At 36.5% G+C, this 15,835-nt stretch overlaps 1 non-coding gene across 1 annotated transcript; it reads left to right on the top strand.

Annotated features, from left to right (window-relative positions):
- The first annotated feature begins 5,458 nt into the window (after positions 1-5,458).
- Positions 5,459-5,565, top strand: LOC133229308 (U6 spliceosomal RNA). Its single transcript, XR_009730533.1, has one exon. It is a non-coding gene; the product is annotated as a U6 spliceosomal RNA (small nuclear RNA).
- The last annotated feature ends 10,270 nt before the right edge of the window (positions 5,566-15,835 follow it).

Genomic DNA, 15,835 nt, shown 5'->3' with positions numbered 1-15,835 from the left:
ATTAACTTTTTATGTATACGTTCTTTTGTTTCATTTCAATTCACCATGAAAATTTTAAAAGATTAGACATTTTATTTTTTCTCAAATATATAAACAGTACATTTTTCAAGATTAAAAGGCTTCACATGTAAATACTCATGTTGCAACTACAATAACCCAATAACCAATTATTAAGAGGAAGATCTCCTTTTCTATTTAGCAGAAACATTGAATGCTTCAAATGTTGCTAATGTAAGCTAAATCATTCATCCGGATTTTTTTCTTCAACTGGAATAGTTTTATACACTGGTAACAGTTAAAACTGCAATTTAAACAGGTTTTCAGTATTATGTATTAGCTAGTATACAGATTTTATTCAAAAATGTATATGTGTTCTCAGGAAATTAATCCAGGGATATTGTCAACAAAAATGGATTCTCTGTTGTTTTGCATTAATACAAATTCTTTCAAAGGAAAGTATAGTGAAGTCATAAATGCAGTTGAAAATAATTGATTAAATCTTTCCCTTTTATCCAATAACGGAAATAAGCATTTGAGAACTAAGAAAACTTTTAAGAATTGAACTAAGCTGATGGCTTTGAGTACTTATGTTACTTAGAATAAAGGATGGTTGTTCAGTTTTCAGATGTTCTCAATTGTCTTATTTCCACCATTTTTGGAGGAACTCTGTATGTTTTATTATTCAATTAACTACTAAGGAAGTAGTTTTCTTCTGCGTTACATGGGAGAAAATGTAATTGACTGAATTACCAGGAAAGTTGAATCTGAAATGAAAATTGGATTAGTGTGTAGGAAGTTTATTAAGGAATGTTCAGATATTCACCACCTATAGAAGGAATAGAAAAAGGACAAAGCAGGACTGGAATGGGAAAAAGAAATCAAACAAACTGGAATTTTCTAGAGTATTAACGATCTCAGCTGATCACTTGGAAATGAGGATAGTTGTTAGAAAGTACACCAAACTGGGATAAGAAGACTAGATTTTTGTGCTATATTGAGCAATCATTGGATGAGTAGATTTTGCTAAAGAGAGTTGACCTTGCAAGAGGCAATTCTTATTAGCAAAAAGAGATATTGGAGGACTTTAAGGGGAATCTGGGCAGGCAAATCCCACCATAAGCTAAAGAAATAATTACTCAAAGTAAAATAAAAACACTTTAAGAAAAATAGGCACATGATTGTACAAAGACAGCATCAATCATTTAATATTGTGTAGACCTAATATCTTTGACACACTTAGACTAATATTCTGTTTTCTGTCTTCTCTTCTCCTTCCTCCTTCCCTGTTCCTCACTTCCCCCTCTCTTTCTCCACTTGTTCTCTCTCTGTTCATATTTCCATGAAAACATTTTATGATACACATTTAAAAAAACATATACCAGATTGAACAGACTTTTACAGTGAACAACTATATGTTGACCACTTACACTTTTTAAAATTTACCTTTTATACACATCATGTAAAGTTCACTTTTTTGTTATTGGTCAGTTTGTACCTTCTAAAAAATTTACAGAGTAGTATGTCTTATTCAGACTGCTACACAGAATATAATAAAGTCGCTAGCTTATAAATCACAGAAATTTATTTCTCACAGTTGTGGAGGGTGGGAAGTCTAAGATTCAGTTCAGTTCAGTTCAGTCACTCATCTATGTCCGACTCTTTGCAACCCCATGAATCGCAGCATGCCAGGCCTCCCTGTCCTTCACCAACTCCTGGAGTTCACTCAAACTCACATCCATCTAGTCAGTGATATGATCCAGCCATCTCATCCTCTGTCGTCCCCTTCTCCTCCTGCTCCCAATCCCTCCCAGCATCAGAGTCTTTTCCAATGAGGCAACTCTTCTCATGAGGTGGCCAAAGTCCTGAAGTTTCAGCTTTAGCATCATTCTTTCCAAAGAACACCCAGGACTGATCTCCTTCAGAATGGACTGGTTGGATCTCCTTGAAGTCCAAGGGACTCTCAAGAGTCTTCTCCAACACCACAGTTCAAAAGCATCAATTCTTTGGCTCGCAGCTTTCTTCACAGTCCAACTCTCACATCCATACACGACTACTGGAAAAATCATAGCCTTGACTAGATGAACCTTTGTTGGCAAAGTAATGTCTCTGCTTTTCAGTATGCTATCTAGCTTGGTCATAACTTTCCTTCCAAGAAGTAAGCGTCTTTTAATTTCATGGCTGCAGTCACCATCTGCAGTGATTTTGGAGCCCCCAAAAATAAAATCTGATACTGTTTCCACTGTTTCCCCATCTATTTCCCATGAAGTGATGGGACCAGATGCCATGATCTTAGTTTTCTGAATGTTGAGCTTCAAGCCCACTTTTTCACTCTCCACTTTCACTTTCATCAAGAGGCTCTTTAGTTCCTCTTCACTTTCTGCCATAAGGTTGGTGTCATCTGCATATCTGAGGTTATTGATATTTCTCCTGGCAATCTTGATTCCAACTTGTGCTTCTTCCAGCCCAGCATTTCTCATGATGTACTCTGCATATAAGTTAAATAAGCAGGGTGACAATATACGGCCTTGATGTAGTCCTTTTCCTATTTGGAACCAGTCTGTTTTTCCATGTCCAGTTCTAACCGTTGCTTCCTGACCTTCATGTAGGCCTCAAGAGGCAGATCAGGTATTCCCATCTCTTTCAGAATTTTCCACAGTTTATTGTGATCCACACAGTCTAAGATTAAGGCACTTTTTTGGAGTCTATTGTTTTGGTATCTGGTGAAGGTAGACATTCTTCTTTGATGGCCTTATTCTCACTGTAACCTCACATGGTGAAAGGGTAAAGGAGATTTTAGGGTCTTTTCTATACAAGCACTATCATACATAAGGGCTCCTTGTTTGTAACCTAATCACCTTCCAAAAGACCCACACTTTTTAATTCTATCCCCTTTAGAGTTAAAATATCCACATTTGAACTGGGGAGACATACTCAGCATTTTGTCCCTGGCCATCCAAAACCTACATTCTTTCCTGAGTAAGATATATATATTCCATCCTAAAAACCAAAGGTCTTAACTAATTCCAGCACCAACTCAAAATAAGTACATGATTCATCTAATATCTAATATTATCTAAATTTACCATAGGTAAACCCATGGTATGGTTTTTCCATTAGTCATGTATGGATGTGAGAATTGGACCATAAAGAAAGCTGAGCAACAAAGAATTGATGCTCTGAACTGTGGTGTTGGAGAAGACTCTTGAGAGTCCCTTGGACTGCAAGGGGATCAAACCAGTCCACCCTAAAGGAAATCAGTCTTGAATTTTCATTGGAAGGACTGATGCTGAAGTTGAATCTCCAATACTTTGGCCACCTGATGCAAATACTGAGTCATTGGAAAAGATCCTGATGCTGGGAGAGATTGAAGACAGGAGAAGAAGAGAATGACAGAGGATGAGATGGTTGGATGGCATCAATGACTCGATGGACATGAGTTTAAGCAAGCTCCAGGAGTTGGTGATGGACAGGGAAGCCTGGCTGCTGCTGTCTGTGGGGTCACAAAGAGTCAGACATGACTGAGTGAACTGAACTAAACTGCAAACTCAAGGTATGATTCATGCAGAGGCAACTTGCTTTCCAGCTGTGAATCTGTGAATTCAAATGTGCTATGTGCTTTCAAAATATAGTGGTGCATGAGGCAGAGGAGAGGCACTCCCATACCAAAAGGGGGAAATAGGAAAGAAGAAAGCATGTGGAGTTTAAAGTGGCTGCAAGGAAGTCTTAACTTCTAGACCAATGAGTCATTGTTGGATTTCCCAGTGTAAGCATTCCTGACTCTGTAAATAAGACCTCTAGGCCAGCAGAGCATAAATTCATGGGAACAGGAAGCAAACATTTTACTAATGGGATGCTAGGGTTGGTGAGTGGTACCACTTCCATTTCTACTTCTTGATCCTTGGACCTATGAATCCTGGCTATGAGAGAAACAATATCATATATTGGACACTGATTCAGAGACTATACAGCTTTTTGGCAAACCTTGTTCCTGGCCAGCAAGGTATTGCCACCTATATGATGCTGTAAGTCTTCAAAAGGCCCTTCCAATAGCTGCTTCAGGTTGCTGGGGATATGGAAAGACCAGAGTTCCATGAACATGGAACCACCACCTCACTTTTGCTGTGACGTGAGTTCCTTGATCAGAAACAATGTTCTGTGGAATAACATTGTGGTAAATAAGGCATCCTTGTAAGTTCAAGACTGATAGTCTGGGCAGAAGCATTCCATGCAGGAAAGACAAAACCATATCCAGTGTGCCTACTTCATCAAGGAGAAATACTAACAATGCCATAATGGAGCTTTCAAATGTAATTAATCTGCCCTCAAGTAGCTGGCTGATGACCCTGGGAAACTGCCATATTGGTTACTCTGTTATTCTTGGTTACTGGCAGATTGAACACTTACTAACCATAGCTAAATTCCTATTAACTTTCAGCTCCCTCGTATTAACAAATGATACTCCGTAAGGATGAGAATTCAACTTGGACTATAATTCAGCCCATCACAGGATGAGGTTCTGCATTTGATTTGTAGAAATTTCACTCTGTGCAGGAGATAAGCTTCAGAGCAGATCCAGAAGCTCTTAAGTCATTTTGGGGTATTTGAGATGGGAATTCAAACTCTGAGTTTAACCTTTCTTTTTACTACTTTGTTCGGTAACATTAGAAGTGTTTACCTAAAACAAATAGACTGTCAGTTATTTCTACAGCAAAAACTGCTTTATTCAGGATCAGCAGAGAATTACAACTGGGGGACTGCAACCATGTGAGCCAAGTACAATTTTTTTTTTCCCCCAAAATAGAGAGGAGAATCCTTTTATAGAGGGGAAAAGGAAGTTGGGAGCACAATAGTAAACAGAGTCCATTGGAGAAATTGAGAGTTCAAAGTTTAGTGGTTTTTCTTCAGCTAATTGGAGAAGGCAATGGCAACCCACTCTAGGGTTCTTGCCTGGAGAATCCCAGGGATGGGGGAGCCTGGTGGGCTGCCATCTATGGGGTTGCACAGAGTCAGATACGACTGAAGCGACTTAGCAGCAGCAGCAGCTTCAGCTAATTTGTGAGAGTCTTATTTTGCTGAGTTCTTGTCAGGCAAAGAGTCTCTCATCTTCCTGTTGGGTTCTGCAGTGGTTGTATGGTGTGACAGCTCCTCCCCCTTCTCTCCTGGATTTATTTAATTCAGGTCCCTGCTGAAGCAACCTATAGAAGCAACCAACCAAAGTCATTATATTCTTTTAGTTTCTAAAAATGGTATTGCCTCTTAAGATTGGTAGATTAGGAATATCCAGTACATATAGTTGAAGTAACTCTATTAATTATCAGCACTCAGATAATTAATCAGAAATTATTTTTCCTACTGGAAATAGATTCATTAGCCTCCTTAAATCTGATCATATTAGAGAGGTAATTCCAGGAACTCCAGAACCAATTCAGAAAACTCATCCTTAAAATTTGTTTCCTCTGTGCTCGCTTCGGCAGCACATATACTAAAATTGGAACGATACAGAGAAGATTAGCATGGCCCCTGCACAAGGATGACACGCAAATTCGTGAAGCGTTCCATATTTTTTCTACTCCAGATTTTTAATTTTAGCTTTTTTGTATATGTTATCAATTTTGTACCTATAGTTTTTTTTATAATTTCTGTGACTTTTTTTTTCCCTCCGTTTCTTTCTCTTCTTCTTTTATATAACATTGTATATCTGAAATTCCAAACTCTACTCTAGATTTTTAATTTATGCTTTTTGGTATTTGATATCAATTTTGTACCTGTATTTTCTTTATAATTTTTGTGACATTGTTTGTTTTTGTTTGTTTGTTTTCTCTCTTTATTTTTCTACTTCCTTTTATTTTAACATTGTATTTTTGAAATTCCAAACTCTACTCTAGATTTTTAATTTTTTATTATTTATTTAAAAAGTCAAATAAATAACCTAACTCTACACCTAAAGCAACTAGAAAAGGAAGAAATGAAGAACCCCAGGGTTAGTAGAAGGAAAGAAACCTTAAAAATTAGAGCAGAAATAAATGCAAAAGAAACAAAAGAGACCATAGCAAAAATCAACAAAACCAAAAGCTGGTTCTTTGAAAGGATAAATAAAATTGACAAACCATTAGCCAGACTCATCAAAAAACAAAGGGAGAAAAATCAAATCAACAAAATTAGAAACAAAAATGGAGAGATCACAACAGACAACACAGAAATACAAAGGATCATAAGAGACTACTATCAACAATTATATGCCAATAAAATGGACAACGTGGAAGAAATGGACAAATTCTTAGAAAAGTACAACTTTCCAAAACTCGACCAGGAAGAAATAGAAAAATCTTAACAGACCCATCACAAGCACGGAAATTGAAACTGTAATCAAAAATCTTCCAGCAAACAAAAGCCCCGGTCCAGACGGCTTCACAGCTGAATTCTACCAAAAATTTAGAGAAGAGCTAACACCTATCCTGCTCAAACTCTTCCAGAAAATTGCAGAGGAAGGTAAACTTCCAAACTCATTCTATGAGGCCACCATCACCCTAATATCAAAACCTGACAAAGATCCCACAAAAAAAGAAAACTACAGTCCAATATCACTGATGAACATAGATGCAAAAGTCCTTAACAAAATTCTAGCGATCAGAATCCAACAACACATTAAAAAGATCATACACCATGACCAAGTGTGCTTTATCCCAGGGATGCAAGGATTCTTCAATATCCACAAATCAATGTTATACACTACATTAACAAATTGAAAAACAAAAACCATATGATTATCTCAATAGATGCAGAGAAAGCCTTTGACAAAATTCAACATCCATTTATGATAAAAACTCTCCAGAAAGCAGGAATAGAAGGAACATAACTCAACATAATAAAAGCTATATATGACAAACCCACAGCAAACATATCCTCAATGGTGAAAAATTGAAAGCATTTCCTCTAAAGTCAGGAACAAGACAAGGGTGCCCACTTTCACCATTACTATTCAACATAGTTTTGGAAGTTTTGGCCACAGCAATCAGAGCAGAAAAAGAAATAAAAGGAATCCAAATTGGAAAAGAAGAAGTAAAACTCTCACTGCTTGCAGATGACATGATCCTCTACATAGAAAACCCTAAAGACTCCACCAGAAAATTACTAGAACTAATCAATGATTATAGTAAAGTTGCAGGATATAAAATCAACACACAGAAATCCCTTGCATTCCTATACACTAAAAATGAGAAAACAGAAAGAGAAATTAAGGAAACAATTCCATTCACCATTGCAAGGGAAAGAATAAAATACTCAGGAATATATATACCCAAAGAAACTGAAGACCTATATATAGAAAACTATAAAACACTGGTGAAAGAAATCAAAGAGAACAATAATAGATGGAGAAATATACCATGTTCATGGATTGGAAGAATCAATATAGTGAAAATGAGTATACTACCCAAAGCAATTTATAGATTCAACGCAATCCCTATCAAGCTACCAACAGTATTCTTCACAGAGCTAGAACAAATAATTTCACAATTTGTATGGAAATACAAAAGACCTAGAATAGCCAAAGCGATCTTGAGAAAGAAGAATGGAACTGGAGGAATCAACCTACCTGACTTCAGGCTCTACTACAAAGCCACAGTTATCAAGACAGTATGGTACTGGCACAAAGACAGAAATACAGATCAATGGAACAAAGTAGAAAGCCCAGAGATAAATCCATGCACATATGGACACCTTATCTTTGACAAAGGAGGCAAGAATATACAATGGATTAAAGACAATCTCTTTAACAAGTGGTGCTGGGAAATCTGGTCAACCGCTTGTAAAAGAATGAAACTAGAACACTTTCTAACACCATACACAAAAATAAACTCAAAATGGATTAAAGATCTAAATGTAAGACCAGAAACTATAAAACTCCTAGAGGAGAACATAGGCAAAACACTCTCTGACATACATCACAGCAGGATCCTCTATGACCCACCTCCCAGAATATTGGAAATAAAAGAAAAAATAAACAAATGGGACCTAATTAACCTTAAAAGCTTCTGCACATCAAAGGAAACTATTAGCAAGGTGAAAAGACAGCCTTCAGAATGGGAGAAAATAATAGCAAATGAAGCAACCGACAAACAACTAATCTCAAAAATATACAAGCAACTCCTACAGCTCAACTCCAGAAAAATAAATGACCCAATCAAAAAATGGGCCAAAGATCTAAATAGACATTTCTCCAAAGAAGACATACAGAGGGCTAACAAACACAAGAAAGGATGCTCAACATCACTCATTATCAGACAAATGCAAATCAAAACCACCATGAGGTACCATTTCACACCAGTCAGAATGGCTGTGATCCAAAAGTCTACAAATAATAAATGCTGGAGAGGGTGTGGAGAAAAGGGAACCCTCTTACACTGTTGGTGGGAATGCAAACTAGTACAGCCACTATGGAGAACAGTGTGGAGATTCCTTAAAATACTGGAAATTGGACTGCCTTATGATCCAGCAATCCCACTGCTGGGCATACACACTGAGGAAACCAGAAGGGAAAGAGACACATGTACCCCCAATGTTCATTGCAGCACTGTTTATAATAGCCAGGACAGGGAAGCAACCTAGATGTCCATCAGCAGATGAATGGATAAGAAAGAAGTGGTACATATACACAATGGAGTATTACTCAGCCATTAAAAAGAAAACATTTGAATCAATTCTAATGAGGTGGATGAAACTGGAGCCTATTATACAGAGTGAAGTAAGCCAGAAGGAAAAACACCAATACAGTATACTAATGCATATGTATGGAATTTAGAAAGATGGTAACAATAACCCTGTGTACAAGACAGCAAAAGAGACACTGATGTATAGAACAGTCTTATGGACTCTATGGGAGAGGGAGAGGGTGGGAAGATTTGGGAGAATGGCATTGAAACATGTAAAATATCATGTATGAAACGAGATGCCAGTCCAGGTTCGATGCACGATACTGGATGCTTGGGGCTAGTGCACTGGGACGACCCAGAGGGATGGTATGGGGAGGGAGGAGGGAGGAGGGTTCAGGCTTGGGAACACATGTATACCTGTGGCGGATTCATTTTGATATTTGGCAAAACTAATACAATTATGTAAAGTTTAAAAATAAAATAAAATTAAAAAATATTTGTTTCCTCTACCACCACTCTCATTAACAAAGTCCACGTTTATCCTAGAGTACAGTTTTCTTGTACCTAAAGTTCCCTCATGCTTCTTTTTTAAATTCAGTTATACCTCTGCCCCCCAGACCCTAGCAATCACTAATCTGTTTTCCATTACTACTGTTTTGCTTTTTCGAGAATGTCATAAGTAGAACTTTGCAGGCTGTCATCTTTGAGTTTGACATCTTTCATTTAACATAATGCTTTGAGGGTATCCATCTTTTCTGTTTCTAAAAATAGTTTGTTCCTATTCAATACTGTGTTTCTTTCAAATGAAAGTCATTTGGCAATGAAGACTCAGAAATGTAATTTGCAGCCTCCTAACTTTGCCTAGCATTAATAATGTGTGCATACAACCAAGAGAAGTTAGTGAGAGACAACAGAAACATAAATTTTTCAATAGACATTAAATAATTTGATTAAATACGTGGACAAATAGATCTTATATCAAGTATTTCAACATACAATTTCACTTTTATTAAATGTAAAGATTTAGGGTGAGCACATGCATATTTTCAGAATTTTGATATAGAAGAAGGATTATGTTACTTTCATATGCTCAAAGTGAGAATGGAATTGATTGTTGTGGTATGAACAGTGGGTGTACATAAGTAGAATTTTTATTGGAGATAGTTTGACTGAAAATAATAAGCTGTTTTCTACCATTTCTAACAGTAAAGTTTGTTGAGCAGAATACCATGTACCAGTCCCAATAGAGGACTCAACAAACATTGGTATCAGAGCTATTAAGGAAAATACTTGCAGTTAATCATTGGATGAAATGATGCTTTGGTTACAAAGAAAAGAGACAGAGCAAGATCAGCTTCAACAGTGAGCATCATTTCCTCATGGCCAGAGAGTCTTTTGTGGTAGCCATTGCAAGGCAATTTCCACCCCTCTCACATTGCAATGAAAGGAACCTTGCTAAAGACAGATATAGCAGTGGGCTGGCCAGGTGGCACATTATGTATAAGCTTTAAGCAATAAGAAAAGAGCACTCATTTAACCTAAAATGGGGAAAGACATCACTACACAAGATGATAGGCATAGCACAGTCTGTGTGGTTCTTTAGCTCTTGGTATCAAAATGTTCCAGGTCCCAGGCCATGGACCTTGGGCCCTCTTATGCAGCTGAGTGGGGACAAAGACCTGCTCAGGAATGTGTCTGTCTTTCCCAACAGTCGCAGAAGTTCCAGGGTAATTGGTGCTATTAAGAGTCCATGATAAGTGGCTGTGAGGCAGAGCTATTTTAGAAGAGATTCTAGGATTAATTGATTTACATTAATAGATGGTAAAATTCCTTTTACTTCTGACACACTGAAACGTATGAAGATATTGAGAACCATGAAGTTTTCATTTCGGAAGTAACTGGGATTCAGAAGTAGGTGATTTTGTAATGACTGTAAGTTCTGGCACATGTATGCATGCATATATGCCCAAATAATAGAATAGCCTGTGTATGCACATGGGTATGTGTGTATGCATGGACATGTGTAGTTTTTTCACTAAAGGAGAAACTTGTTCCCAATATGGGGATCTTAATAATATATTCTTCTATTTTTCATGATAAACTATTAACACTTATTTTTCATTTAAACCCTTTGATGACTTCAAGAATTTGCAGTGTGTTTTATCCGAAATGCCCACATCTTTTACTAATTGGTGAGCTCATATCTATCATTCAAGAATCAAGTCAAATGTCTAATATTTCTTGAAGCGTTCCAAAGACTGTCTTCCTAATCTCGAGGTGAAGATATTCAATATTTTTATCTTGTTCCCTGTTTCATTATATTTATTTGATTAAATTTATATTTCATAATTTTCACAATAAACTATGGGACTGAAAGAGACAAAGATAGCTTCCTCTACATTTGGTATAGTGACACCTAGCATGGTGCCCAGAATTTAAAAATCCACAAAAGTTTTTGAGTGACTGAGCTGATAATGCAACAATGACTAAAGTGATAATCTAATACATATTGCTTACCTAGCATAATTTATTCCATATTTCTGCTTAAAAATTCATGCTTTGGGTCACAGTATTTCCATTTTGTACTTTCTTTCAACATCTAAATTGGTATTAAGTATCATATTTTGAGATACAAGTTTTCCAGATTTTTATTCCTGTTCTCTCTGCCTGTGGCATTTATACTACATTGCCAGCTATCACATTTCTAACCTAAGTCCTGAGATTGCACAATGCATGGTTTCCATCTAAAATGAGAAATTGTCTGTTGTTACTCTGTTTGCACCATTTTCCTATAATAGGGTTACTATTAATTTTCATAATGATCATTTGAACATAAATGGAGATTTTATTACTGAGCATATTTTTAAATATTTTTTTCTTTGTTGATTTCTGAGGGTGAGCATCTGGTGTATTGTTCTTCAGCTCTGGCTATCATGTTATTTAAAGGGCTCTGTGGCATAAGGGTGGGAGGGCAATTCAGAATTTCTTTCAATGCATTTCCCACAAATATCATCACCGTATGCAGACTGTGTATTAGATAAGGCAAGTTAGTCATGTAGTGAATTATAACGAGCAAGCTGATAGACATTCTGACACTCAGAGAAAGTAAAGAATAAAATAGTCAGCTGAAAAAAAGCTAACTGATATTTTGCACTTATTTTTAAAACAATGTAGAAAAAATCAACATATATTTAAAACATATTGCTTAAGACAAATATCAATACTATAATTCTACTTATTAAAGTATTAGATTTTATACATTTAAAACCATTTTAACACTTCATATATAGTATTATATAATTAGAATTGGAAATATTTTATCTTGAGACACATTTATTTTTGTCTTTCTAGGAACCTACATCCCCCAAATGGAAGTAGAAATACTTTTTTAATACGTAATCTCACAAAATCTATTGTATAGCTGAAAATGCACAGAATTAATCTATTTATTGCTGTAATAAAATAAATTTTCATACTAAACAGATGTTAATAAACAAATAGGTTCAAGGAATAGCATTAGACATTGAAGATCCAAAGATGAATGTGCCATACTAAATTGAACAAAGATTCAATGAAGTTAATGTAACACCTTTAGATTTGTTATGAGAAAGGTAAGTACTAGGGGAAAATAAAAAAGAGAAATTCATTGCTTCAGGACAAACAAATTAAGTTATAGTTTAAAGAGCAGATCACATTTGGGCTTGAGCAGCTGGGAACAAAGCAAAACAAAAAATAAAAGCAGGGTTTCCCACCAGTGTTGTGTAGATGCACGGATTAACAAATTGCCCAAAGTGAGTGAAGCATTTGATAAAGGGAGTGGTGGGAAGACTGCTTGAGAGATAGTGAACAGATTATAGTTATCATAATGAGGAGTCCAAAGAGCTTCCAGGGGCTTATTCTGAACTGGGTAATAAAGATCTGAGTTGCTTTAAAAGAATCATTTTGGTAACCATGTATAGGATAACTTTGATTAGGAGAAGGAAGGAGTGGTGATGTTAAAGGCAAGTACTCTTTAAGAACATAATCTTGCAGACCAAACTGAAGAATTGAGCCTAAGGGTGCAATACTAGTGCAATGGAAAGGCAGCCACAGAATTAATAATCTTTTTGGTCCTTAGAATGGATAATCAGTTCTTCACATGGCAGTTAGGATTTCTGGTTGTTTAGTTTTTTTGTTTAGTTTTTTCAACTTCAGTAGTATAATAATAATGCCTGGCTTGAAACAAAATGAACCTCTGTACTCTCTGGCCTCTGTTTCTCTTACCTTATTTCAATTACACTTGTGAGGTCAGGGATATTAGCATGGGCTTGATTGAATCATATCTTTCCCTCTCCAGGATCTCTAACATACTGGCCTCTCTGGAAAAACTCCAAACACCACCTTCTCTCCTCAGAACCCCTTTCTCAAAACTTCATGTGTTTTCTTGCATGTTGCTTTTTTCAAAGATTTCTTCCCTCCTCATCCAATGAAAATTTCTTATGTTAAGATAATTTATTTTGTTTTTTTCTTAGGATTTACTCTAATTTACAACTATTTATTTAAGTCTATGTTTGCTTTAATAATATCTAGTTCCCTTACTGCACTTTCTTGCACTTTTGTTTACAGTCCATAATTGCATTGTGTAACCAAAACTTAGTTCCACAGTTGATAAAATTTAAATAAGCATTAAATAAATGTCCCATGGATATTAAATGAGTAAAGGATATACCGAAGTTACCATGAGGAATGGGTTGTGGAGACAAGAATGTGAGTTTGATTCTGAATATCTGGACTATGAGGTGTTTGCATCCTCATCTTCATCATTGATCTAATCAACCCCACCATGATCTGAGCATTTCCTGTAAGTGAACCAAGGGCTCTACATACAAGTTTCTATTTAATCTCACAGTATTGAATAAATAAGATATAGAAGTTATGTACGTGGAAGGCAATGGCACCCCACTCCAGTACTCTTGCCTGGAAAATCCCATGGACGGAGGAGCCTGGTGGGCTGCCGTCCATGGGGTCGCTAAGCGTTGGACACGACTGAAGCAACTTAGCAGAGGTAGCAGCAGAGGTTATGTAATGATCCTAAGATTAAAAAACTAGAATCTGAGAGATTGTAATTTAAATTCAGGGTTTTCTAACTCAAAATCCCACTGTTCTTACTGCTGTGATATAATGTTAATATTTTAAGATAACCTAAACCTAAAAAATATATTGTTCCTTGAAATTATACAAACTAGAGAAAAGATAGAAAAATTATTAGCAATTCAGAGCAAAATATAAATTTATAGGCAACATTTATACCAATTATATGATAACTTTTATTATAGAAGTATTGCGTGAATTAATGTGAATGGTTAAAATCAAAATTCAAATAATTGGATAAATAGGGTGTATGTTCAAGGTCTTTCCAGGAAAGGAGTGTTCCTGAGTGTGTCTTTTTGCCAGAGATTTTTACTCCACTCTGTGCCTTTTCTTGTGTGGGCTTTTTCCTTTCTGTCCCTTTCACAGGCTTTTTCCTTTTATTTGTTTGCCCTCCACACGGTTCTTCTATTCACCACTTTCTCTGACTGCCATCTGGGACCCTGTTTCACTATTCTAATTACCTAACAGATTTAAGTTCTCCATTACAACTTAAAGTATGCAGATTATTTTATTTACTTCAAGCATACAGGAGTTAGCACATAAACTAGTCAATAGAGTTCCACAGAGTATACATGATTCTCTTAATTCACTTCATATACTTTCTGTTCACTCTCTAATGAGTGACTAACTTCCAGAACCCTATGTTCACTGCCCTATTTTTCCAAATTGAAGACATTTGTTATGCTCCAAAATTAATAATAAAAAAGGATGTAGAATTTATGTCATCAGAAAAAATGGCATCATTCAAACTGCAGCTTCAGTTCAGTTCAGTTCAGTCGCTCAGTCGTGTCCGACTCTTTGCGACCCCATGAATCTCAGCATGCCAGGCCTCCCTGTCCATCACCAACTCCCAGAGTTCACTCAGACTCATGTCCATCGAGTCAGTGATGCCATCCAGCCATCTCATCCTCTGTCGTCCCCTTCTCCTCTCTCCCCCAATCCCTCCCAGCATCAGAGTCTTTTCTAATGAGTCAACTCTTCGCAGGAGGTGGCCAAAGTACTGGAGTTTCAGCTTTAGCATCATTCCTTCCAAAGAAATCCCAGGGCTGTTCTCCTTTAGAATGGACTGGTTGGATCTCCTTGCAGTTCGAGATCCAACACCACAACACCACAGTTCAAAAGCATCGATTCTTCTGCGCTCAGCTTTCTTCACAGTCCATCTCTCACATCCATACATGACTACTGGAGAAACCATAGCCTTGACTAGACGGACCTTTGTTGGCAAAGTAATGTCTCTGCTTTTCAATATGCTATCTAGGTTGGTCATAACTTTTCTTCCAAGGAGTAAGCATCTTTTAATTTCATGGCTGCAGTCACCATCTACAGTGATTTTGGAGCCCAAAAAATAAAGTCTGACAATGTTTCCACTGTTTCCCCATCCATTTCCCATGAAGTGATGGGACCAGATGCCATGATCTTCGTTTTCTTAATGTTGAGTTTTCACACTAAAAGTAAGAAAAATATCATCCTCTTCCACACCTCAAATTTTTAACATCGGTGATTTTTCAGTTTATGTTGTCTAAGTACCACCAAAGTCTTGCTTGCCCCAATATTCTTCACAATCCCAATTAAATTATTTAAACATGACCTAAGTCATTAGATAGCACAGTATTATAAATATGAAAGAAAGAAAAAATATGCTTTTTTTTCCTTCCTCTCAAATCATAGGCATAAACAGAGCTTTCAGGCCATATTCTGTATTGATTCAACATTATACTTTTGGAGATAGCAACAGCAAAAGCATAGATATGCAAATATACTGCAAAAGTTCATAAATTTTCACACAGTAGATATAAAATTGTTGAATGACAGAGTCATAGGCTGGTACAGCCAGCAGGGATGTTTGATAACGTGTAATGTAATAGATGAAGTAACACAAAATCAATGACTTCCATGTAGCCAGGAGTTTTTTTCAGGCTATACTCAGCCTCAATTTATTATATTGCCAAAAGGTGAAGTTGTTGATGAACTCATTTGACAGTGTCATTTAAACAGAGAAGGGGACTGGTATACAGAAATTAGCATGTAGACTGAGAATGTTGAGGCAAAAGCAA

Source organism: Bos javanicus, chromosome 17 (assembly GCF_032452875.1).
Source record: "Bos javanicus breed banteng chromosome 17, ARS-OSU_banteng_1.0, whole genome shotgun sequence".
NCBI classification, from domain to species: Eukaryota; Metazoa; Chordata; class Mammalia; order Artiodactyla; family Bovidae; genus Bos; species Bos javanicus.
Note: the sequence above shows the minus strand (reverse complement) of the source record. Positions and strands in the feature narration are given on the sequence as shown.